Raw genomic sequence first — 27,325 nt, 5'->3', positions numbered from 1 at the left:
ACACACCCGGCCCCACCCTTCGGCCGCCTCTTTTAGCGCGCTTAATAAACAGCCGCGCAGTTCCGAGGGCCCCTTCTAATGGGGGATTTTATGTTGTTTCTGACATTGTTTGTTGTGCTTCCCACAAGACCGAAGGGTGCTAAAGATTGAGAGACAGTGACATAAATGTCAGGGAAACGCCTCGGTAGTGTCAAGCCTAATTAGACGCTTGCACTTGGGAGACAACTAGAGACCCCATAAAACTCGGCGCTCACCCTCTCTCAGCACGCGCCTGGAGTCTGCCAGATGGGGCAGGGCGGAAGAGAAGCCCCGGAACACCGCGCAAGGGGAGGAGGACAGTTTCCCTGGGATGCTGAACTCGATTTTAATATATCCTCCTGTTCCTTGTAGGTCACTCTGGCCCTGAAAATACCCACAGGCAAAGCCATTTTATGCATCTGGAACGGTAGGCACAGTGCCTAGGGGCTGTGGGCTTGTCAAGGGCCAAGAAAATGTTTCAGATGAAAAAAATTTTTTTGGCTCTAAATTACAAAACAAACTGAAAGCAAAATGATGGATGAAGTAATAATTAACAGAAAATTATAAAATTATTTTTCAGTAAAAAAATATGTATATGCATGCACTCACACATGCACACATGCTCACAGGTTGAAAATCCCTTATCCAAATTGGTTGGGACCAGAAATGTTTCAGATCTCAAGTGTTTTTGGATTTTGGAATACAGTATTTGCATGTATATGAGATGTCTTGGGGCATTCAAGTTTAAACATTGAATTCATTTGTGCTGCCAGGGCTATAGCTCAGCGGCACAACATCTGCCTGGCAAGTGCAAGGTCCTGAGTTCGAGTCCCAGTACCAAGAAAAAAGAAATTTATTTGTGCTTTATATGCACTTTAGACACATCACCAGAATGTAGTTTTACACAGTATCCTGTAGTACACCAACATTTTGACTGTCACTTGTCACAGGAGGTCAGGTGTGGGAATTTTCACTCAGGACATCATGTCAACACTCAAAATGTTTCTGACTTTGAGTATATTGGATGTGGGAGGTTTTTAACTAAGGTTACTCAACCTATAGTGAAATATACCCACATTCTACAGATTAATATGATCTGGGGCGGGATTTCCAAAACTAAAAGTACCTTCATTCAGCCCTAAAGTCTACTGATGCAAAACACATATCCGAATGCCTAGGTGAATTGATTGACAAAAATGGCACAGCTAATATTCAGGTTCTTCAGCACCATGGCAGGGACCCTGCTGGAGACAGGAGTAATGATCTTTACAGCTATTAGAATCTATCTGAGATCTGACTAAGCTTCAAAGAACAATTCACTTAATACTTCAGTGGCTATTTCTTAAGCACCTATTATGTGCTATATTCTTGACACTGAGAATATAACAAAGGATACAAAAATCCCCGACTTAGTGCAGCTTACAAGTCCTGTGAGCAGTGGTATAATAAAGTACTAACTTCACCATGATAAAAATGCTAAGTAAGCACCTTTATGGAGCAGAGTGGGAGGTGAGGAGATGGAGTGGCCCCGATGGTCAAGGATGGCTCAGAGCAGGAAGGAGAGAGGGGATAGGTCTGGTTACTTCTTCACCCACACTGCCATCTGTGCTCCTCCGCAGATGTGTACAGAGTAGCAAAAGACCTGTTTTTGCCCAGGGGGAGATCATATATACATGGATGAGATAATGTGTGTGAAAAGGCACGTCGTGAACTCTCAAGTGCAATGTGAATTATATGTCTTATTATGTATGTGACACATTCTGTTTATGCACCTGAGCAGAGTGACTGGAGTCATTGTGGAGAAATCCATGTTCAATCATTTCCTACTCTCAATTGTTACCCAGATATTTCTCTGCTAAGTTGAGCCAGCTTGTACATAAATATCCCAGATCCTCCTTGGTCACACTTTAGAATCCCACTGAGGGGCTGAGAACAGTAGCCACCTCAAAATAGCACTCGGAGAAAGACAAAAACCATCTGAGGCCTTAGCCAACAGGGTTTTTGTTGCTGAAAGGAAGAAAATAGGCTGTGTAGGAGAAGAGTTTAGCTTCTATCAAGAGAGTCTGAGCATGAATGTCTGGGTGGAACCCAAGGCCTGAGCTCCTGAAACCCCAATGAAGGTCTCCAGGATATCTGAGCAAGACAAAAGAGTCCATTTCCTACAGTGATGGAGCAGGTAAGTTTGCACTGTTTCAGAGAGTTTGAGCATCATGTTAGTGTGTGATTCAAAATCAACTCATGAAGTAAATAAAATAGCTGTAGTTAATCTTCACCTGACAGATATGGAAACTAAAAGAAAGCAGGCTTCAGGGTGTTACCCTTGGTCCCTGGGACTGGTCTTAATAAAAGAAACTTGGCTTCCAGACAGACTCTAGAATTTCTTTCTCCATGTCACTGGCTGAGGCTCTGGTGCCTAGATTGGCTGGAGACGCTCATGCTAGGGGATTACCATGCCTAGGTTTGCCCTCCTCTGGGATGACGAGAATTATTTTACGGTAAATCCTCACCAATAATTTCCCTGCCACTTTTCTACAACATGAGTTTGTCCAATTGCCCAAGAAATTCCCCTCTTCTTTCCCCTAAACACACACCTAAAATACAAGCATTCCCCGGCATGCACAATGTGAGTCATTTCAAAACCCAATCCCTAAGGGCCTAGCTTCCAGGGCTGCCAAAAGTAGTAAATAAAAATGTAAGATTCCCAGTTAAATTTAAATTTCATGTAAACAAACAAATTATTGTTTAGTAAAAGTATGTCCAGGTAGTATTTTAGATGTGTTTCTACTAAAATAAGATTTTTTTAATTTATTTATTGCATGGCATGAAGCTAGTTGCCCAATGCAATTAGAACCTATAAGCCTTATAACCCAAAAATCAAATGCTTTCTTCCAGGCCTAAACAGATCTTGCTTCTACTTGCAATCAGCAACAAAGGTGAAATGTCTCAATTTACTTGTTTAATTGTCAAAGAATCTGAGAGTAATGGAAAAGTTAGAGGTACTTTTGTCACAGACTCCCACAGGATGACACCAAAAGTAATCAAGGGGAAGCAATCTACATATGCATGCAGAACTCAGAATTCATTGGAAATTCTACTTCTGTTGCACCCAGGAGGCCATCTGCACCCAGTGTGAATCCTGGAGGCTGGAACTGTGTCATTTCTCTGCACCCTCCTCAGTGGTACCAACACCACTGCCGGCCCCAGACAGGATGAACTATCCCATCCCAAGCCCCGCGACCATGTAGGTATAGAGTAGGCTCCATTCTTATTGGAAACTGTATTTTTAATTGTTTAGCGCAGTTAGATAGAACTGTAAAGAGTTAGAAAAAAGAAAGACCTGAGGAAAGGCATTTTGCAGGAATGGACTCGGGGGCTAAGAGAAAAGGAACAAGCAAACAGAAACTTGAGTCAAGTGGAAGCCTTCTCGTCATACTGAGTGAGGATGTGATCACTGATACAGCTCAACAGCACAAACAGAAATAGCTGGTCCTGCGGAGGGGAGTTTTCCCAAGAAGAAGCAAAGAGCTCGTGGGTTCATGCATGTTTTCAGTGAGGATTAGAAGTGGCTGAAAGATGAGAGCCTTCAGGAAAGATGTCTCTGGGACCTCTGCTCAACCCCTACCCAACTAAGAAGGTAGTTGCTCGGTGTATTTTTAATCCTACTGTGTTTGTTTTAAAATGAGGGGTCCTGGGGATATGGAGAGCAAGGAAGAAGCTTTGTTTCGGTACTGTGTTTAGTGTCATACAATGTATTTACAGTACATAACTCCCACCCACTTCAGCGGAGAGACAATGTTTTGTGGGTGTGCAGAGAACTATCGAGAAGACAGGAGACTCCTGGGGAAATAGCTATGGGAAGGGACAGGGAAGGTTCTAGCAATGAAGCCGTCCTTATTCCAGCCCACCCTGGACAGGCAGGTAGCAAACAGGACACCCATGGGAGCTGAGGGTCAGGCAATGGTAATCCTGCCACACCGTGGAAACTCACGCTGGCTCTGCAGTCCTGGGTCAGCCACTCCCAGCAATCACCTGGACACAGACCCAGCACCTGCCAAAGTCCAGAAGGGAAGACAGGCTGTGACAGGCAATTATTCCAGCACAGTCAGCAGCACAGGTTAACCAAGTGGCAAGAGCCACATGCACAGAATCTCATCAAAACAGTGGCCTCAACAGAAGAGAAAGAGAAAGATTTTTGAAAGAATTTTATTTGGGATATTTCTTTTAAAAATGCAAGATAGGGGGAAATGAAAATTTTGGTGAATTTCCTTCAAGTGTATGATTTAGAAAACATATTCTGGAGCAATTCTGCCAATATTTGAAGCCCAACTTTGTGCTTTACCTGCTCTGTGATCTTGGGGAAGTTATTTTACCACTTAACCTTGTGCAAGTTACTTTACCATCTCTGAATGGGGACAGCATATTGTACAATATGATAAGAATTTAATGAGTTTTAGCACATGCAAAACACCAGAAGTTAGTATGTAACAAGTGCCCAACAGAGGTAGTGATTATCACTATGACATATAGTTTAATATTCTTATTTTAGATTTTGTGTAGAAGTGAAAACATTTCAATTCACATTCAGAGTTCCTGGATCTTTATATGGCCTGATGGTGAACGCTATGGCAGAAGGCTGCTGGGGCAGTGCAGCTACCATGCCCCTAGAAGGGACTCATCCTGCCGACTGCAGGGGGACCATCAGAGAGGCCTCCCTGTTAAGTCCTGAAAGCAGTGCATAGGTAGGGGGAAGAGAAGGAATTTGTGTAAAGCAGAGGCAAGCAAAGGAAGGAACACAGCATAGTGTGAAGTGGACAACAGCAACACTGGGAGGGCAGAGGAGCCAGAGACGGCTGCCCAAGCCCTGGGCAGAAACTACAACCTGAGAGCAAATGGAAGCTGCACATGGAGGGAGACGTAGGTCCAGCTTTGGACAGGGTGCCCCAAACTGTGGAATCGACAGCACTTACTAACTAATTGTGAAGGGGAGGTGAAATTGTACTTCTTCCCTTCCATTGGCTTAGACAATAAAAAAGATTCACTAACAGCTGTAGAAATGCACCTATGCTGTGAAACTAAGCTGGATTTAGTTAAACAGAGAGGAAGTTTCCCAGAGATGGTGACGCCAATGCTGAAAGAAGAAACACAGAAGAGAAGAACCAGGGCAGGACTACGAGGGAGGTGGAGGGAACGTTGGGGAGGTTCCATTTGGAACCATCTAGATCTATAACCATTTAGATTTATAAACAGAAGTGTGAGGGCTAGTGGGCAATTGGATACATAGAGAAAATAATTAAAAATACAGTAGTCATTCCTTACATTGCATGCAATCCTTCTACAGAATGAACCCTTCCAAGTGGCTCTTACAGTTCCTGTGAGATAAGAAGAAAGGCAAAGATATGTGGGCAACACTTGCTTTGCCATGCATTTTGCCTACATTAGCTTGTGCAGTCTTTACCTGGACACCGAGAAGTACATTCTGCTCATAGATCATTTTACAGTTAAGTACACTGTGGCTTACAGCTAAAGATTAAGAAACTTGACCAAAGTCACACAGCTGATAGGTTGCAAATCCACATGGTCTGTTTTCCCTCTTGACGGATGTAGAAACTAAAGTTCTAATAGGAGAAAAGACATACAGAAGGTTCCAAAGCCGGGAGGTTCTGAAGCCAATGCCTACAACCAAATCTGCTACCTCAGGCATCCAGTGCTCTGTGCACCCCTCACTCATGGATCTAGAGCACACTATAGGAGTGTGTTATTTGCAAAAGGTGAAAATGAGAAGATTATAGGGGTAGGACCAACTAGCAGCTAGTTTCAAGCTATGTTCAAACAAGCAAGACCTGCTTATTTGCTTGTGCAGTCTCCTCTGAGGAAGGCCCTTCACACTTGCCTACCTGCAGCTGCTGCTCTGGCTAGGTTCAACAGGGGTGGAGCTCTATTAATGCTATTACTTCAGCTAAGACCCAAAACTTCCATGGCCTTAGCATTTTTGTGGACAAATTGGGAAATGAGCATTATCTTTCCTTCTAGATTATTCAAGACAGGAGCACTTGAGCTGCAGATGTGTTTGTGTTCAAATATTACAACTGATCAGTCATTAATGCCAGGGCCTGTGTTAGACACACAGCACATAGTAGGTACAAATCCTTGCCACGTGGAGTTCGTGGTTTCAAATGTCCTAGCACTGCCCAGCACTGGTAGGATGGTGAGTGGGGGATGGGACTCATGACCTGAAAGGTGCCCCTGAGATGGGAAGCGGCATTTGTGCCTTTGTTTGGGGCCTACTGAAGGAAGTGACACTGTTCTGGACGTTGGTTAGGCCTGGGCATTAGATAAACCTAGTGGTCTACTCAGGGACCCTGGAGAACTCCTTCAGCTCCTCTGGCCTTGGTGTAAGATGGATGGGAGGGGAGGAAAAAGGACTAGATCCATACTTCTCAGACTGATTTTAAGCTGCATTTTTTCATTCTTTATTTATTTAACAAATATGTACCAGAGCTGACATTATGAAAATAAAATAAGCAGCACAAATATGGACCAGGCTTCATGCAGCTTGTGGTCTACCAAAAATCTTACACTAAACACCGTATGAGACAGACACCAGTGCGGCTAATCCAGAGGTCCCCTGAGCTCTACAATATACAGGGGAAGAAGGGAAGGAAAGAAGGAGTGGAGATGGGGAGGGAGAAGGAAAGAGAGAAAGAAAGAGAGAAAGAAAGAAAGAAAGAAAGAAAGAAAGAAAGAAAGAAAGAAAGAAAGAAAGAAAGAAAGAAAGAGAAGGGTGGTAGAAGAAGAGAAGCAGACTAGTAGTTTCCTTCCTATTCTACCATTCCTGGTCCTTTTCTCCAGGGCTGGGGTGACAACTGCAGCAAAAACACAAGCCTTGCTTGTTTAACTTCAGTACCACCACTGAGTACTTCTGAGATTCTGTCAAACCAGTCCAAGCACTCAATACTGTCAAGATACTGGCTGTTTTACTCCATCGGTCTATTCTGGGGAAGCCAGACATTTGCATGAGATTCTCAAAGTATCTCATTCTAGCCAGGCAGAAAGGGCCATATTTTCATCTGGAAGCAGAAGGACTGTCATGCATTGCTCCCCAAGCACAGAGAGAGCCCTGGAGAGGGTACAATGGATGTTAGCGAAAACAAGACAAACAGGCACAGTGTGAGCTGCTCATTCCCAGAGAATCTAATTATTTATTTTTTTTACAGAAAGCGAATGAAAGCCCAGCTCACCTATTCCCTTGCTAATTTTGCAAAACAAACAATAGCAAATAATTTTAATTCATTTATTTTGTTTTTCTCTTCCAAAGAAATCTCTCCATCCTCTAAGAAAGACCCATTGGAGGTTTACCACATGCTGTCTGTCCATTTGGGGAGAAGGGATTTGAGCTTGATTTTTTTTCTCTCTCACACCATTCTGTGCCAATGTGTGCCTGACCATTTCCAGATGAAACACTGCCTTTACCAGACCAAAATGTTTGCAAAAAGGTCTTTAATGAACTGAAAATGTTAATTTGAAAAGTCTCCTCTGTGGAAAGAGTGAGACTTGGAGAGGGAAGGAAATGACACACAGCCTGTGGACTGGCAGACGGCTGGTTTCACTCAGGTTTTCAAAGAAGAAAGATGGGGAGTGGGCCACAACAGACTGGGATCCAAAGTGGACCCTCAGTCCGGGGGCAGGGCTGCAATGGCAACCTGAGCACCGCTCACCCACGCAGATTTGTTTGCTATTCTAAATGTCTACATACGCAGGATTCCCCTAGTGAGAAACAAGACACAGTCCTCGTCCCCATCACCGGAAATTCCAGCAAATGCCCCACTGACAGTATTTCAAAGGCAGCCGTGGTAAGAGTAATGTTCGTATGCACAAACAGCAGCACCCACCGCTAACACCACCACTTCTAAACGTCAAGGTGTTGTGCTGCCTCTGCCCTCGCCAGTGCCACCCATACCGACACAGGAGGAGACAACATGAAAGTTGCAGGCCTCTCTAAGAATGCTGATTATAAGCCACTGGGCAGGTATAATTACAGGAATGGCTCTCCCCAGCCGAGCTGATATTTATTTCAGGAGTTGTGACCCTTCACAGGGATCTTGCTGCAGCCCCCACCCCCACCTTCCTCCTCGTACCTCCCCCCTACAGGGTTTTTCTAACTGAAAGTAAACCCAAGCCAAGTCCTGCTCATACTCTCGGCCAGGTGCCAGGAAAAGTGTAAATTTTCGTGAGCTTGGCCTGTTTTGCCAGAAGTCTGAAATGTGTCTGGACATGAACGATTATTCCCCGTTGCAAGGCCAGGCCTGAGCACCAGGACGTTCTAGAAGCAGTACGTGGAGGGAGACAGAGTGACCAGGAAAAGGGGTGAAAACAGCCTGTCAGCCTCCTTATTGGCCTTAGAAAAAATAAGTTAATCTTTTTAAGGCTCAATATTCCAACTGTATGCTGTTAACTTTATTCCCCAGGGTAACTGCCTGGTAGGACTTCACCTTTCACAATGGAAATTAAACCACTTTGAATTTGAGTGTAGGTTGTGTGTGTGTGTGTGTGTGTGTGTATGAGAGAGAGAGACAGACAGAGAGAGAGGGGTGTCCTTTAAGCACAGGCACAGTTAACGAGGTTTAACCCTTGCTGGCCCTGTGGGCTTGGCAGAGATGAAAGCAAAAAGATGTTTCGAGGTAATTTGAAAGAAAGGATCAAAAAACTGTGGAACAGCAGAGCTCCCCCAAATAAGTACTGTTAACTCATCTTCCCTGCACCGATCTCTCCTGCTTCTTCAGGGGACACGAGTTTTACCCCCACCCGTGTGTGGGTGCTAGCCAGCCCCGTGCAAGCCTTTTCCTGGGCATTGATGTTTTGTGTCCCCACAATACCATGCCCTGGTGAATTTCGTTGCTTAGTAAAAGCCTGTGGTCTGTCTCCAAATTCTCCAGCTTTCATTTCATCCCGCTTGAAGGGGGCAATAAACTTTAATGTGGAGGATGCAATTATTTGGGGGCCAGGTGTGACTTAATAAGCTTAAAGCCTCTGCACAAAAGCAAAGCCAAAGAAAAGGGTGTGTTTTCCAAGTGATTAGAAAGTGGTGTTACCCCCTTTCACACACCCCCTGCCCCATCTGGTCCTGACAACGCAAGAAAAAGTCCAAATCCCAGGAAGCTGGACTGCACTTTCCAGGTGAACCTATGAAGAAACAGAGGCTTGCCACAAAGTCTCTACCAAGCTGGCCATGGCTGGGGTAGGGTAGCAGAGAGTTTGAGCAAAAAAGTTTGAGTTTGGGATGAAAAACCCAGAAAGGGAAAGGTTTGTGTCAAATTACACAATAGACATATATCGTAAAAGCAAAATATCAATCGTTTTAATGAATGGACTCCCTGTCAGTTTGCCAGCTATTGTTCCTGAAGTGAAACGTTTTACAATTTCAAAGAGGAAAAAAAAAAACAAAACAGCTGCTATTTATCTTTCAAGTCAATTGGGTTGTGGGTATGATATAAACTTTTTATAAAGGATGTCAAAATAAAAAGGGTTTAAAAACTTGTTTTCAATATGGAATTCCAGCCCGAATTGTAGCTGTGATGTACATGAACAGAAATAAACTAAGAGGGAGAGAGAAGAGAAAAGAGGAAAAGGAGTAGGTGAAGGGGACAGTACCCACTTGGGTTCAACAAACCCAATTCAGTGAATTAAGTTTCCTGTGCACCATCTGAAAAGGGGCAGAGATGGGCAGGTAACAGTGCAGGTAGATGAACTGGCTGGGGAAAATGGGCCAGGGGTTGGGGACGAGGTCAGGAAAAATGTAGGCTGAGGTGCTGGGACATCAGAGACTTGGGCCTCATGCTTAGAACTGCTCTGGATTAGGAGCTGATATATGTGATAAGGAAGTAAGGAAAAGCAGGTTAGAAACACACAGGTCCCCCTTCTTTCCTAACAAAGAAGAATCCAGAATAAACAGCCATTCCTAGCTTGGAATTCTATGGACCTTGTTTCAAATAATCCTCCCCAAAACTCACAGCGGGGGGCGGGGGGGGTGCGTGGGGAGATGAGAATCCCGCCAGTTAACAACGGGAGAAATTGAAGCCTGGAGAGTTTACAGCCCTTGCCCAGGGATACGTAGCCAGCAAGTGGCTGGAATCTGCACAGGGGACTGGAACAGTCAAGAAGCATGGACTGGTCCCTTTACCTGCTGGCTCAGGTGCAGGGGCTCAAGAAGTACCAGTCAGCAACCTGCACAACATTCAAAAGCAAAGCCACACTTACAGCTCATGCAAAGGAAACCCATTTGTCTCCTTTAGGAGGTTCTGTACCTCCACAGACATCTGTGGAGGGATGGAACTTGGCTTCTCTAAACATGATATTTTCATCAGTTCTCTTATGCTTTTTTTGTTTTGTTTTCTCTTGCTTTCAATTAAAGGATTTTTTCCCCTCCCAGAAGTTCTTTGGGGATTTGAAACCCACTTCAAGGAAGAAGAAGAAGAAAAAAAAAAGGAAATTCATCTTCCAGCATTAGTCACCAAGATGGTGTGAAGACAGCGAAGCTCTAAGCGGAAGTCAGCTCCATCTCCAAGAGCAAAGAACAGTCTCTGACAAATTGCTTGAGTTTTAAGCTCTAGAAATAATGCTGGCAAGCTGATTTCTTTTTCTTAACATGCAGTAATAGTAATTTTTAAAAAACTCTCCAAACTGAGTCCCAGTAGTTACAACCAAATGAAGGAAATGGGCTGGACGATAAGCAAAAGCCAGGATGCTCCACCAGAGAAAACACTTGGCTACGAAGAAATTAAAGTATGAGTCGGAAATAAAATTAATATCACAAAAGAGTAAATGTGGTATGCACTAAACAGCTTGCATTCCACCAGCAAACAAAACCAGTGCAGAAGCAGGCAGTGGGGTTGAGAGTTGAGAATGGGAACCAGCCATGGGAGCTCTGCTAGAGCATTTCCCATTCTGAAATCAAAAAATGGGGGTGTGGGCGGTGCCTGCCTTTTGTGTATGACTGTCCCTCTCTTTGGCAGAGGTATGATGAAACCATCTCCCTCTCACCGAGCTTTGGATCTCATGGGCCCCCTTTCCCAAACTATTAAGATATCCCATGTCTCAGCAGTTCAACTTTCCATCCTCAAAACATTTTCTTTACCCTCCACCTGCCTGTACATCAGTGGCTCTGTTTCGCTTTATGTCTCGTCCATCTTGCAATGTTTTCATTAGACAGGAGCCATCAGGAGGCCAGCTGCCACCCCTATGCAGGGAGCTTGAGCCAGCAGCCCTCCTCCACCAGGCTTGAGCAGGTCATAGAAAGTGCTCCTCCCAAGTGCTCCAGGCCTGCCTGAGAGGGAAGGTACTGACCCAAAGTAAGTGGAAGTTCACACTTGCTTAGCAGCTCCAGGAGCACTTTCCATGTGGGTGTCACCCATTAGCTAATGCTGAGGACAAGAGCTCACTGGGGAGCTTGGCTGTAGAAGAGACTGCCTGTCTCTTGTCATCAGCAACCATTTCCTATGCATCTCACCACTGCCCACTGGCGCCCTAGGTCCCTTCTAAAACGTCGAGTGGAGAATCTACTATTACCCTGGCCTGGAAACCACCTGGCAACTCCCCCACCAGTTGCCTTTGATGTGCCTTGGTGAGGAAGGGAGCAGGATTCTGGAATCAGGCCAACCTGGTTCAGGTTAGTTTCACTGGGGCCCCTTAAACACCTTGAGCCTATTACCTCATCTCTAAAATGAAGACCACAGTATCTTCCTCAGGTGTTTCATAGAAATTTCACTTAAATACTTATGGCAAGTGCATATGGAGCCCAGTGTCAGACACACAATAGGCAGTGAGCCACAACTCCAACTGCCCACATCGTTTATATTTCCTTAGAATAATAATCACAACTATTTATGGAGTTTTCACTACTTGCCAAGTACTGCACTAAACATTTTACATAGGAGTCTATCATACCCTCTAAAAAGCATGAAGTAAGTTTTATCCTTATTCCGCTTTTACAGGCTGAGAAACTGAAGCTCAGTGCCCAAGGTCATTCACCTGAGAAGTAGCAGAGGTAGAATTCACACCCAGAGCTGCCAGAGTTTAAAGATCCTGTTATTCTTGCATGCCTGTAGTTTCTTGTACCTTCACAGGCTTTGTGAAAATTTCCACTTGACTTGCTAACTGTAGTGTTTTTTAAAAAGTCTCACTGTTAACATGTCCCATTTATTTGCTCCTAAACAAGGGCTAGCTTGCATGGGATAAGAAGAATATGTGGTTTTCACTACTACAGACCAGTTACATGACCTATAGCTGAAAACGCTGGAGAATATTAGCAAAGCAAATATGCCACAGAAAGCCAATTGTCCTTCACCAAAACCCAGATTTTACCCCAGGAATAAAACATATTTCATATTCCTCAGGAAAAGAAACCTGAGCCTCCTCCCCAAGGCAGCATCCACCCTCACTACATCCTTCACAAAGCTGATGTTCATTTATGTATCCTTAGGCACAAAAAAAATTTAAAACCATTATTATTTGCAAGTTCCGACTCCTGCATTCACTCCACTCTTTGTTCTCCCAGCCCCAAATCAAACCCTTCCAGACAGCTTTCCCTTGCTTTTCAGCCCAAGGCCCCTTGTCTTCACCCTGATGTGTCACCAAGCTCCAAGCCTGTCCTACAGATAGCACTGTACATGTCCTCAAGAGAGCACTTCTAGAAGTGCGTCAAGTGGAGGTATCTTGTCACTCTAGGAAGACTGCAAACTTCTCCAGGTCTGGGACCTTGTCTGCTGTTGTTTTGAAACTTCTGAAGTGGTCAGCTCTCTACTAGGCATTAAGCAAGTGCTTTGTAGAATGTCTGTGAGGGCAGTTATCTCCAAAGTGCTAAAAGCGTCAGCTACCCATTTAGTCACAAGTAGATGTCTGCTTTTCCTTTAAAAGTTACCACCAGCTCCATCGCAATTCTCAAGTCAAACCAAAAGGATATAAGGTCACCCACATACCCAACCAGAGGTCTACACTCCCACTCCATGGCCTAGGTGACTGTGTAAGGTCATGCCAGGCATTCGGGGCCAGCACAGCTTTGCTTTGTCCTGAATTCCCCATTATCAAGGAGGGAAGAGCATTGCCTCTTTTTTCTTCTGATAATAGAACTCCCCAATTTTGAGTCTTTGGAAACTGCCCTCCTCTAACATGATCAAAGGTTCTGATGCAGGTTGAGTATACCATTCTTCTGGCTGTAGTCATTGGTCCAGAATGAGCACCTCATTGCTCTGGTCAAAACGAAGGACGCCAGAGATGAGCACCTGACCTAGGTGATGCCAGTGGAAGTCCTTCCTGATGTTCCCTTACTGTAACCATCAGAGGACTTTCTGTCTCACTAGCAGGGAGGCTGTGAGCATGGAAGTCAGAGCTGCCTGTTCCCCTGGAGGAGAGAAATCATCCATGGTTGGAGCAAATTAAGAAAATAGAAGATGGAACCTGAGAGAATGTTGACACACTCAGGCCTGGCAACAGGGATCCCTTCCTCTTTGGTTTAAACTGGGTTTCAATCCTCTGTTCAGTATGACCTCTGATTCCCACTAGAGGTTATGCAAGCTCATGCCAGGAGCCTCTGTGGACCAGGTCATTCTGAAGACACAGGCAAGTGGATGGCAAGAAGTGAGCCATGATTTCTTATGGGCAGGGCCTCTGCTGGCCTGCAGATGGGCACAAGAAGGGCAGTGGCAGGAAGTACTTCTCAGCCCACAGTGGCCTGGGTCACAGCCTACAGCATCAAAGAGCTCGTGACAACCACCACTACCTGCCTGGGAAGAAACACCCTTCTATCCTTGCTGGCCTCAGATGCCGATGGCAAATGGACCTCCCCACTTCCTGATTTGACCTGTAAAGAACAGGGCTGCTCTCCTTGTTCTAGAAAGCCAGCTAGCATGATGTGCTTCCATAGCAAAACCTGCTTTTCTGTGTCAAAATGAAAGCAAAACAAACTAAGTGTTCCCAACCCAGTTCAAAAAGCACCAGGCCGGGAGCCAAAGCTTCCCAACCACTTCTGATTCTGTCACATGGATAGGGTCCTTCCTGGCTGCCTCTTTCCAGATCATTACAGGCTGAACTAAGAGAATGACAGTAGCTACAACTTTCAGCAGGCACCTTTTCCAGCACCTATGCATCATGTTATCTCACTAATCCTCACTGCTCAGCCTACCCTACAGTGCACAGAAGACACATGAAAATATTTTGGTTGCGTTGTATAAAACAAAATCATACCCAAACACACAAAGTTAATAAGTTGCAGAGCTAGAAGTACAAGCCAGTTCTACAGAAACAGGGCTTAGATTTTGACCATTATGTTAGTCTTCTGCCTAGAGATGGAACTGCCAGGGAATAATAACAACAACAATAATCATAGCACGATGCTCAACTACATTTGACCTCCAAAGAAAGAACAAATTTTGTTTTAGTGTGAGCATGCTCTGTGAAATATTTGAAACATACTGCACATATATTTTTAAAATTGTTTATCTGCAACTCAATCATAGTCCACTCCCTGTACTTTTTCTATATCTTCACCTGGAAATCAAATTTATGAATGTAGTGTGAGGATGGTGGACTGCTCACTTATATTGGGAATCTAAAATAGTCAAACACATAGAAGCAAATGGTGGAGTCTGCGGAGAGGTGGGGTCAGGGAGGTGGTGATTAAAAAATTGGTGGTGATTAAAAAATAGTTACGGTTACACAAGATAAATAATTCCTACAGAGGGACTGTTCAACATGGTGCATACAGTGAAAATTAATATATTGCATACTTAAAATGTAAGAGATAGATCTTATGTTAAATGCTCTTATCACAGAAAAAAGAGGGATTCTTGCAGAGAGGATGGTTAAAAGTATGGCATTTGTGGTGATGGTCTTATAGGTGTATGCATATCACCAACCTCACAGAGATGCACAGATTACATCAGGTTTCTTTTTATGTTTATCAAACCCAATTAAAAATTATTTTTAAAAATAAAGAAATGATGGTGTGCAATACAAAGTGAAGTTAGTTGTCCTAACTGCATGCCTAACTAATTGCTCCTAGACATGCGTACCCATTCATGCCATAGGGTCAGGGCAGAGCCCTGACAGCTTTCTGTGGTCCTTACGGGGTTCACAAAAAAATCAGATTAACACCCCACCTGCTTTCTCGTCACCATCAAGAGCATCTCTCCTTCCCAATGACCAGGAGGATCTTTTCTAGGACCTCTTCTCCTCCTTCCCCCAGCACTTACATACCTAGACAGTAAAGTCATCCCACTGGCTGAGTTTCTGTCCATTGCATGACAGTTTAGTACCAGATCCTGAGGAATTTGCATGTGGAGGTAACTGGGCCTGCCCTCACGGCTTAGCTCTGCAACTGAAGAACTAGTACACAATTAGCCGTAGGAGCGCAATGAGGCAATTCCGTTTTATTGGGCACCGTTCTCATCAGGCAGCACACTTGGTACATTCACGGGGGTGATCTTGGGGAGTGTTCCCAACACCAGCTCCAGGAATCCCTGGCAGCTACGACAGTCCAAGCAGCTGGAAACCAGTGGAGAAGGCCCACTGCGCTGTCAGAAGTGCCAAGCAAGGCACTGGCTTCTCTTATCTGATGAATAATTAAAATTGTCTGTATGTGTTTAGGATAAGAGCCCCTGCCATTCTCTACCTCTCACTTTCTTCATGCATATCACCCTAGGACTGAGCAAGATGCTCATGCCTCAGTCCAAAGTGGACTGGGTCCCAGAACATGATCCTCTTAGAGCACAGTGAACCACCAGGACAGCAGCAACAAAGGGCACCATTACCCCTCCCTGGTGGACAGAGCAGGGAAGACAGCAGCCCAGCTTCCCACCCTGATGAAGCCCTGTTCTCCTACCAGCAAGGGCAGTCACCACCTCCCAGGACACTTTCTTTCCCTGACTTTCCCTTCCAGCTGCCAACAGCTGCCCACCTAGGGACTAAGGCTCTACTTTTGTCTCTTTATGGGTTCCTAGTCTCTCATTTTTCTCCATTATTCCAGTTGATAATAGTAATCAACTTTCTCTTACTGTAGAAGAGGACTTCTGAGATAATGTAATCCCCTACACTCATAAGCAGTGGAAGGTGAAGATTCAAGGAGGGTTTTCCAAGGTCTAAGAAAAACAGAAATGGATATATCAAGGACAAAGTGGCCTTGTTATTTCATTTCCCACATGGCTGTTTCCAACTTAACCTCTGCATACACTGGAAGCACTGTGCCTGAACTTTTAATGGTACCAATCAGCGAGCCTTCCTAAGAATGGTTTCTGCTCACCCACTTCCAAGAAATTTCTCTCCCTTGTTCTATTCGGGAAACCGGCCCTTTCTGAGCACTAGTTAAAATGACCTAGGCTCACCTCTCACTCGGGAGTCATCTTTGTTATTTTTCTCATTGCTGAGACAAAATACCTGACACTGAAAGTTAAAGAAGGAAAGGTTTATTTAGCTTGCAGTTTGCAGAGGCTTCAGTCCACAGTCGGCTGGCTCTGAGGCAGGGTGGCACATGGCACAGGGGCATCACAGAGGAGAAACAGTCCACGTGTGGCAAGCAGAAGGCAGCAGGCAGCAAGCAGCAGCAGCAGCAAAACCTCCCTCTCCCTTTTATCCCACCCAGGCTATAAGCCTTTTGGGTGTTGCCACCCAAACCCAGGGCAGGCCTTTCCATTATCCACACCCAGAGCTACACTAACCCAGTGTAGTTGTCACATGTCCTTAATCCCAGGGTCACACTCCCTATGTCCAGCCAGCTCCAAAAGGCCCCCCCATGCATGCATGAGACTTGGGGGGACCCCTTCCCTAGAGCACAGTGGGACTCTCTGTAAGACGACTGGAACCCAAGGGACCACAAGGAGGCCCACATGAGATGCTGTTTGTGTTAGCTCGCACTTGGGAACCATATAGCTTTGTAGTCCGGGAGATATGACTTGACATTGTAGATAAATGAATCCATGAAACAAGTAAACAAAATCCTACTGGACTCATGTTCTTGTATGGTTCTTTTCTCATTTTAAGAATACATCACTAATTCTCTCGATACTAAACATCATACCTGCTTTCAATCTCAAAGTCCCCAAAAATGAGTGCTCAATACAACCTTTTTTTTAAAAGCATACTCTTTCAAAGCCATCACCTTATAGTGCTCATTTATGGTTTACAGGGTTGTTTTGGTTTTGAGGGTATTTTTGTTTTGTTTTGGGTTTTTTGGTTATGTTTATCTGTTTATTTGTCTGTATTGCCTATTTGTATTTGTACTTGTTGGGTTTTGTAGTTGTTATAGTTGTTACAACCCTTAAAAGATTTTAGGCTCCTCATTTGGTTCCAGTATCTGATATTTGGCCTAACTTTAGCTTATTGTCTCTAATATTTTACCTGTGAATAGTCTATCTTGCCGCACATGTCCCCAAACTTGCTACCTGTGCTCGTATCATGTCTCAAATCTCTCACCACTACTCCCTTGATTGTGAGTTCCTGAATAAAGGGTTCAGAAATAGAGTTTCCCTTCAGGAAGGAGAAAGGGACATGAAAGGAGGAAAGGAGCCAAGTGAGGTGGTTCATTCCTATAATCCCAGCATCCTGGGAGGCTGAGGCAAGAGGATTGCAGGTACAAGACCAGCCTGAGCAACTACCTAGCAAGACCCTGTCTCCAAGTTTAAAAAAATAAAAATAAAAAAGGAATGGGGTTGTAGCTCAGTGTGAAGACCCTGGATTCAATCCCCAGTCCTGAAAAAAGTGTTTTGCTCAAATAAGATACATTTGAGCAATTCCCCTTCACCATTTTCATGGTGAAACTCAACTTAAAAATTGAACAGTTTCTAGAATTCCTCTTTCAGACTTGAGCCATGCCAATCACGTCTGTGCTCTTTACAAATGTACCGCTGGTCTTGCCTCACAGTCACGTCCCCTTTCCAATTCTGCTCCCAAAAACATCTTCTCCCTGTCAGTTCCACACGGACTCTCTGCAAATCATCCTGTGATCCCATGGAGAAAGGACATGATACACAAATAAATTTTAGTGTCCTCTGCTTGGGGGTCATAACTGAAAATAGATTGCTAGTCAGAAAAAAATGATGTGTGCACAGCACAAATACACTATTATATATTTATATGTATATATATTTAATGCTTCATATGTGAATAATACATGAATAATCTTAAATCTAATTATGACAATTTGTGAAAGAAAGCGTAAATTCTGCCCAAACATCCAAAAAGTCTTTAAAATAAAACATATGTCCTATCGATGGTAAAGCTATTCAAAGCTTGAATTATTCTTTTTCCAACAGCAGACAACTTTACCCTGTTTAAGCCTCTCCCTCTGTTGTCACCCCTCTGACATTACTGCAAGGACCTACACTGACATTGTGCCAGCACTCTACCCAGCAGCCTATAAACCTTAACTTCAATTCTCCCTAAGCTTCTATGTGGTGGATTTTTTTCTTAGCATTCTCATTTCGAAGAAGAGGATACCACGGTCTAAATTACTTTGGTAACTTGTCTCAGGTCCCATAACTGGACAGGTGGTATAGAGTTGGGATGAGGCTTGGCCCACTGTAGGGACCCCTGTGGTGTCAGAGGCCTCTCTGAGGGTCTACATATCAAACCCGTGTATGTCACGGTCAGGAAGGTTGGTTCTCCCCACTACCGCCCCTAGATATCTCACCAGGAGATGAATCTGCTCGCCCTGGTGCAGGAGGGCAGATGTGGCTCTCCATCTTTTGTGGAAAATAAAGATGATTAATTGCTTACACGGGAATTGATCTAACCACCATTTTATGAAAAATGCAGGATTTCCATATCTCCAGGTCTTCTTGAAGGAATTTGAGTAGGGAACAAAGTAATTAAATTTTTCTGTCTTCCCTGGCATTTTTAGCTACTGCTTAATGTAGAGTCTGGGTGTTGGAAAGACTTAAGGAAATCAATAGTAGTATTAACCCTGATGAAAACTCTGTTATAAAATGGGATTGTAGCCCAGAAATTTTTATGGAGAATAGACAAAGGTTATAGTTCATAGATGCCAAGTCTACTGGCAGGGGCAAATTCTCTTGCTTTGTGACCTTTGACATTTCCTCAAAGCCCCAACTGTCTCCTGGTCCGAGAGATGGTAGTCCCCTCTCATACCACCGCCTGGACCCAGAGGAGATGATGCCGCAGGGTTGGTTGCCACAGCCAGGGTAACTATTTCTGGGGCATAAATGGCACCCTCCCCCAGTACCCTCCCAGGCAGGCGGATTGTCCACCCCCAGCTTTGTCCTCCTGTCTCTCAGGCCACAGTTGGTCATGAGGATTAACCCCTCCCACCCCCTCATCCCCTACTCCAACCCTCTGCCCACCCCCAGCAGTCCTTTGGACAGACATGACTGACAAGAGTTCCACAGGCAATGATGTCACAAAGAGAGGGGGCAGCGTGCCCTGTTAGACCATCTTTCACTCCAGTGGACTCGCCTTCACAGACAAATTGATTTGCAAAGGTTCAGGCTGCCAGCCCAGCCTGCTTTGCATACAGAATGCTCCCTGGTGACACAATAAAAAGTGGCCAGGCTCACAGAGGAGCACAGCAGGGTCTGGCCGGTTCAAAGTCCAAACTCCACACCCCCTCACCTCAGTCTGGTTTGAAAGGTCACTGTGTGTCTGGGAAAATAGTCGCAGGATACAATCCTTTATTAAAGGTCACTATTTTTCAACGGCACTTAACACACACTTACACACAAATTGAGACTGGAGAGGGGAAAAAAAACAGAGGCTGCATCCCATTGTATATTGTGCTTACAAGATTTATGTCTTGTGGTCACCAGCAATAAACACACACTGCTTCAGTATTAAAGTTCACATTAATCCACTGAGTCCGCCTTTCCTTGAAATCAGCCCCTTCTTTGCCAGGCAAACAGGGGCAAATGGAGAGACTTTTGTTCCCCTCTTTTGTTCCTCCACCATCTTCTCCTTCCCTAGTGGTGAGCTGTTTTGTAATCACTTGGTGTCGATGGTGATGGGGTGTACCAAACTTTACTCTTGGCTGTTTCCCTCTTGCACTGTGCAAGATGTGCGCCTCGCATTTGGATCCAAGGCCACCCGTATCCATCATGCCTGAGATGCAGTGGGTGTCCATGGGGCTGTGCGGGGCTTAGACTTCCAGAAGCATAAGTCAAGTGCTTTTCTATGCTGCTCACAAAAATTCAGGGAAGCACCCCGGCTAAGCCCATAGCCATAAAGCCGTCAAGGAGAGTGGCAGTCCTGCCTATCCATTATGTCATAGTTTTTATTTGAGTAAATACTCCCAATACAAGCAAAAACAGCAATTTTCCTCCAGTAGCAGACAGTTCACATTGGGTTCCCAAAGAACATTAACAATAGCAATCCCTGCATTCATAACAAAAGAGATTATCAAAGAAGTCAGCCCAAGCTGTTAAATTAATTTGGGCAAGAATTGCAAAAGAAAATATTTAGGAGAAATTCTATGAATTTCAAATAGCCAGCAAAATATATAATGTTGAGGATTCCACTCTGCTCCATAGCACATTTTTGCAAAGCTTTTGCCAGTGATAGATTTCTGAGCTATCAAAAGCACATTAATTTTTTCTGATTAAAACAGCTGTGAAAATATACAAGTGTAACTGTGAAAAATCCGGGGCTTATTGTAATACTTTAAGCAAAACAAGGATAAAAGATTTTTAAATACGGACTTGCCAAAAGTGAAATATCTAACACGAGGAGAGTTAATTCTTCGTGTGCTGCTAATATTTTGGCATAAATACTTTAATCCTCTTGTCCATCCCGTTGGCACCTCGTCTACAGTTGACTTGTTAAGGGCAAGTTCCTTCGTAATGTCGTCAGTGCCTTTCCCTAGTTATTGACTGGTTCTCATTAAAACGGCAAGATCACAAAACAGCACCAGTGAGAAGAGATGGGGAGGCAAGGGACTCCGCACTGCAAAGGTGATGGGAAAGGCTCCTAGCGGAGAAACAAGAAAACGGCAGAAGTGAAACCGACGAGGAGGAGGAGGGTCCTTCTGGAGGTGGGCCAGGCTTTGGAGACTCTGCTTCCACGTTCTTGATAGTTGTAAAACACACAAAGCATCATAAAAGCCAAGTTCAAGTTATATCTCATGTTAGTCAAGAGTAGGCAGTGATAGGGCGCATGCATGAAGCACACACCCATAAATATCTTGCCTTCTCTTCTCTTGAAAATCTTTTTCTAGGGGATATCAATTCCTCTTGCTCATGCCCCTGATTTGGACTTGGCTGCAGAGGATTTCATTGTGGCCCTAACCTAGTGCCCTGAAAAATAGTGTAAAGATTGAGGAAAGAGGAGTTAAGGAGGAAGCGAAAAGAGAGGAGAGGAGAGGAAAGGGGAGGGGAAGAGAGAAGAGAAAAGGGGAGGGAGAAGAGAGAGGGGAGGGCAGGGGAGGAGGGAGAAAAATAGAAAAGAAAAGGGTGCACAGGCTTGGGCTGAGTGCTACGCAGGCTGTCTTTTGGCTTCCATTCACATAGGAGTCCTGGGGTTGGGAGCCAAGATCAGAGAGAGAGGTTGCCAAGTGCAGCATGTTCCCAATGCAGTGCCCGGGCCCAACACTTGGCTCCTAGGAGGCGGGGCAGTGACTCTCCCGCATACAAATGCCACTGCCCCTCGAGGCTGTCAGGACCGGAATCTGCAGTCTCACTACAGACACAAGTTCCTGGGATTCCATACCAAGCCCCCAAGTGCTAAAGGCAGCACGCTAACGCCAGACGTCTGGGGCTCTGCCAGGGCAGCACAGCGGTCTCGGCACAGGAGGCTTTTACGACAGCAAAGGTTGAGGAATGAGATTCCAAGGGGATCTTGGAATTGCCAAGAGGAGATGGCCACGCTCTTTGTTCCCTCTATGGGCTGTTGGGGCGCATGTCTTTCTCTCCCTCCCAGCCTCCTCCCTTCCCCTCTCTCCAGCAGGGCGATTCGTGCCAGGGCCCTAGAGGGTCTCTATGGGGATACACCTCACTGCAGGAACCCCCAGGGACAGGGGCAGAGAGGCACAACCAGAGGTTCCTCCGTGGTCAGCTGAGGCCAGAAGGCAGCACTGGCAGGCAGACAGTGCCCTGGTCCTCAGCAAGTGGGACCTCTGCTCTGCCCAAATGGGGTGCTGAGGGCAGCACGGTGTTCCTCAGCAGGAACTATACCCTGGCCACCTGCCTAGGGTTTGACAATGCCCTGCTTCCTAGAAAGGCTTTCAATGCCTTATGCAAAGCGCATTGCTACCCTGAAGCCCTGCCATCTCCCTCTGCATTCTGTCCTTCAGCCTTCTGGCCAGGACCGCTCTACCCACACCCACCTCTCTACTCCCTGCGCCATCCCAGGAAACCCACGGGCAGATAGATACCCACAGAAATTTGCCATCAGGTACCTTCCAGGGAATTCTTATTACTGTCAGAAATACTTGGATTTTTCCATGCATTAAAGCCCCCTGTCATTGTCCTTCCAGGTGGAAGAATCCGGCTAACACAAAGGCTTCTCATGGCACAGGAAACCTTCAGGCTGAAAAACTAGTGTCCATTTTCTTTCATGCTCTTGGGCTTAGAACATTTTAGGTTTTCCTAATTTTGCAGGCCCCAAAGAAAAATGTCCTACTTATTTTCTTACCCTTGCATTTCTAAAGCCCATAATGATTGTACGTGCACACGCTTGTGTGTTTGTGTTTGTGTGCATGTGTGTCATGTTTGTCCCATATTACACATGGGAAAAATAATGGTTCAGCCATCAATGGGTCGGAGGTGTATCAGTGGCTCAGGCTTTGAAGACTGAGGGTCAGTCAGAGTCAGTGCATCCAGGACAGCTCCACAAGGGCCCCGGTACCTAGGACAGGGCTGACTCCACAGTCCACACGCAGTAAGCACTTACCAAATGCTTCCTGTGTCAGAATGCGAGTGTGTACCTCGGTGATCTCTAGTATTTCTTCTGTTTTTTTCTTTCTCCAATTAGTTAAAAGAAAACTCAGCTGGGTAGGAGATCAACAAGATCCTTTCTGTGCACTGAACCTTTCTTCTGTGGCCTTTCAAGGGGAAGATAGGGCAAACGTGTCTGCATGGGCACATGTGTGTGCGTGTGTGCATGTGTGTTGGGTGTTAGCATCCAGATGTGGGTTCTTTCCCTTCGCTATGTCTCATCTAATCCCCCCCCCCTTAGCTGCCTGGGTCATGCACCTGAGCTCTGTTATAATAGTAATTACAATGGATTTGACAGCCTTATGAGTATAGTTCGGAAAGCAGCTGTCACAGAAATTAGCCAGTTTTGCCAACAGCTCAGCTCCAAGATGATGGGAGCCCAGGCTGGGACAGGAGGAGTTAACCAAGATGAGTAGGGTGTTATGCAAAGCACCAAATCCCTAAACTCCCGCAAAGATCTTTGATGGCTGTGATCAATAGATTCCCAGACCACGCTGACATAACCTTGTCACGACTCAGCAAGGGTACAATGGCTGAAAAGGCGTGGGGAGGTGGAGAGATGGGAGCAGGGGGGAGAGTGAGAGGACAGGGGAAGGGATAAAGATATCATGCCCCCCACTCCCTCAGCGCCCCTCCTTCCCCACCACCCCCTCTTCAACAGGCATCACACAGCAAGTGACTGGTAATGGTTCTTTGGCCTTGTATAGCTTTTAAAATCCTTCAGCTGAAGCATCTCAGCTCCAATCGCCAGCAAAGCTGGAGCACCCTTGAGACCCTGGTGCAGATAATCATCATCCACTCAGTGACAAGAAGCTGAGCGCCGCTTCGGTACCAAGGAGACAGAATGTGGCAGGGCACCAAGGTGCCATCTTAGACGCATCCAAGCAGCAGCCGAGGCAGGCGCCACAGCCGCAGACAGGGATGCGGATGTGTTGCAAGTTGTTGGGTTTTTTCCTTCTTCTTCTTTTTTATCTTCTCTCTGCTGCCTCTGGCCTTCCTCGGAGAATCCTCTTGCTTGAGAGGGATGCTGTTATCCGGGATGCTGTTATCCGGGCTGCTGTTATCCGGGCTGCTGTTAGCGTGCTTCCCGTTGCCCAGCACCTGCCAGACCAAATTGAACCCCACAGTCAATACTACTGGGAAGGAAAATGACGTTAATTTGTGTAAAAGTGTAATCAGAAGGTGGGCGGGTAATTTTTCTTGCTTTCAGAGAAACACAGATTTGAGTTTATGATTTTATAAAAGAGCCTGCCGGTCAGCAGCTCCCTTCCTTCCTCCCGGCACTTCCCAAGTACTCTCTGCCGGGTGACAGCATTACAACTAATGGTGCTGCATTATGTATGGAGCGTGCTGTGGAAGGTACAGTCGGCCTGGATGGTCCCGCAGACTCAGGTGCTGATGGGTGTTTACCTGCTTGCTGAAAGGCGGAGAAGCAAATGTCTAGGAATAAAAGAAGAGCTGTCCCTAATACACACAGAACTCAAATCCCCAGCAGCTTGGAACAGCAGTACATGTCCGGATCGTTTATATTCCCTTTCCACCTCAGGCCTTTGGCTCACATTTTCCATCCACAGATCTCCCTGGCAAATTGAAGATGGTCTAAACAAGGAACACCACATCCTTTGCAAGGATTAAAAATAACTCTCCAAACAGCTCAAAATATTTTAATTCCATTGTCAACTTTCCATCTCATACCTTAACAAGGGGCTGCCTTCAGAGAGAGGCAGCTCTAGGCAATTCTCCTTTGCCGGCAAGACTTTGTTTAGGGCCAAGTCACCAGGCCGGATGCCCCTGCCCAGCGGCAAATCGATGTTATTATTAAGCAGTGAGCCGTGTGAAGACGGTGCCGATGCTGGAGGTTTGCGAAAGGGAAGACGCTGCTCTGTTCCTGATGCCAAGACAAGGACAGAGGTGGACACTGCATGAGCAGCTAGCTATTCCCCAGAGGTGCACAAAAGTAAGATGCTGACCACTCCACTACCAGAGGTCACAGTAATGAAGCCGAGGGCCTGGGAGAGAGTGGGAAAGGAAACCATCTCTGCCCTGAAAGTAGAGAAAGCTTGCCAGGAGCCAAAACAGGGGATTTTAGTGTCCCAGAGAGTCTGACAAAAGAAAGCTGCATCTTTAAAAGTTATTTAAGGGACTGGCTTTCTGCAGGGGGTGGGCGAGGAGGTGGGAGCCTGTATCGGAGACCTTGGAGACATTGAGAGGTCTCAGTGCCTCTGTATCTCCAGCCACCACCCTGCCACCGGAAAAGCTGTTCCTTGGGCTGCCCAACACGAGAATTCACCTAGTTCACCCATTCATTCACTCATTCAGCAAAATCCATGGATCGCATACCATATACTAGGCATTGCTCCAGATCCTGGGAATATAACAGAAAACAACTCTTGTTCCCCGTGGAAGTTACATTCTAACCCTCCACAAAAGTCAATGTCTTTCAGAACAAAAAGGCACAAGCGTGCTTGGGAGAGATAACCAAGAAGAGAGTGACTAAGAGCTGTGTGCTCTAGGGAATTCTTGATGGGGCAAAGGAGCCTTGGACACCAGGTTGGCAGGGAAGCGGGGAGCCCAAGTGAGCAGCAGGGCAGCGCAGGGAGAGAGTGTGAGAGCTGAAAACAGCCAGGCCCATTCACCTGCTTGCAGATCTGCTGAGGGTTAATACAGGTCACAAAGAGGTACTTGTGCAAACATCCACAGTGACAAATGGCGGGATTCTGCGTTACTATTGTATACCAGGCCGGGGCCGCACATATCTTTCTCTGCTCAGCTGATGGTAAGTCTGGGTCCCTGGCCCAGGTCAAGATGCTAACCAGCAGGGCTCAGGGATACTCAGACCAGCAGACAAAGTGTCTCTGAGCTCTCAGCAGCTGGTCGCCTGCTTCTCTCCTTAGGGGTCCCACAGATCTCTGTAGTTCCTAGGAACCCAAGCACATCAGCCAGAACCCCATTCACTAAAAAAGACCTACCAGTTTGTAAATAACAGTAATTTCCCTACAACTCTGATGTGTTGATCAGTCTCATAAAAAGCTGACCTTCATCCTTACAATGCACTCAAGGAGGTCACAGGTGTCACCTCACCATGGCATGTGTTCCCCTGGCATTCAGAGCCATTTGGAGTCCTCAAGCCACCCAGATGACCCTGCCTTGAGCCTGAGTCATCGGGCAGTGTGTCCAGTTTCAAGAGAAAAAAGTCTAGCTGCCTCCATGCAGTGGTGCTATTTCTGGCCCTCACCTGGGGTCACTGTCCCTTTCCAGCACCCTGACTCCTTGCCTCAGAAGCCCACACTCTGCTGAGCCCTCTACCTGCATTGTGCCATCTGACGGCGCCAGCACTGCTCCTCCTCAAGGAAGACCTTTTCCCCATTACTGGAAGTGTCACTCATTTCCTTCTCTCATAAAAAGGAAAACAAGATAAAAAATTAAGAAGCTTTCATATCAGGAATCAGAGAGCACCCCCAAAACAATGAGTCCCACTATAGTGCCATATGTACACACACACACACACACACACACACACAAAACCATCCCAAAACTATTGGCCTGAAAACTGGGCTCTCCCACAGATACCCCCTTCCACATAACTACATAAAAAGAGGTCAGGTCTCGGTCTGCAGCCTGAGCCCAGTCTGTGGTCTGCCCAGGGTCACTAAAATAAAAGATCATCCAGAGAGCTAAGAGCAGCAAAGTTACCCAGCGCGAACGATGCCTAGGGGTACTGAAACAAGGCTTGAAAATACAACCTGTACGTGACTGCCAAGTGGGTTATTAGATTGTGGCTGGTCCAGGATGCTGAATGCCTCGCTGATACATCGGGCACAATTTGGTTGTGCAGAGACTCCAGCTGAAGAGAAAGATCCAAATACCAGAGAGCAGAAGAGATGAGCAGAGAGGTCGAGAATGTGACGAGTGATGGAGAGAGACGAGACACGAGTGGCGATGAGACAAAGGGTGGAGAAACAAACCTAGTGCCCTCTCGCTGTTCCCAGGGACAGGAAATGAAACCAAAATGAGTAGTGAGTCACTACTCCAGCTGATGACATTACAAACTTCTCTTTTCCCTTGAAGAGAGGAAACGTGGATAATGTTTTTTGTTTTCAGATTTTTCAATAGTTTGAGGGAGGGCTTAAAAAAAATTGCAGATGGGGAAAATACAACAGCAACAACAGAAGGATGAAAAAAGACCATGAGTGGCCCAGGATCTGACTGAGAAAGTCTGTGCCGCAGATTCAGTTGTGTTTTTATGACTTGGATTTCTCCTTGCTGCTTTGTTTTCCCTTTTCTCCCCCTCCACTTCTTCTTTTGGACTCTGCTTTATTGAACTTTAGACAATAGTGACCTCTGGATAAAGATATGTGGTCAGCCGCAGCCTGAGGCAAGAGACC

General features: G+C 45.7%; 1 long non-coding RNA gene across 1 annotated transcript; it reads right to left on the bottom strand.

Annotated features, from left to right (window-relative positions):
* Positions 1–23,616: 23,616 nt before the first annotated feature.
* Positions 23,617–26,899, bottom strand: LOC106148564. The gene is made up of 2 exons (XR_001234137.1): positions 26,684–26,899; positions 23,617–24,041 (listed from the first exon to the last, which is right to left on the bottom strand). It is a non-coding gene; the product is annotated as an uncharacterized LOC106148564 (long non-coding RNA).
* Positions 26,900–27,325: the final 426 nt, after the last annotated feature.

This window comes from Chinchilla lanigera, unplaced genomic scaffold (genome assembly GCF_000276665.1).
Source record: "Chinchilla lanigera isolate Chin_1 unplaced genomic scaffold, ChiLan1.0 scaffold00023, whole genome shotgun sequence".
NCBI classification, from domain to species: Eukaryota; Metazoa; Chordata; class Mammalia; order Rodentia; family Chinchillidae; genus Chinchilla; species Chinchilla lanigera.
Note: the sequence above shows the minus strand (reverse complement) of the source record. Positions and strands in the feature narration are given on the sequence as shown.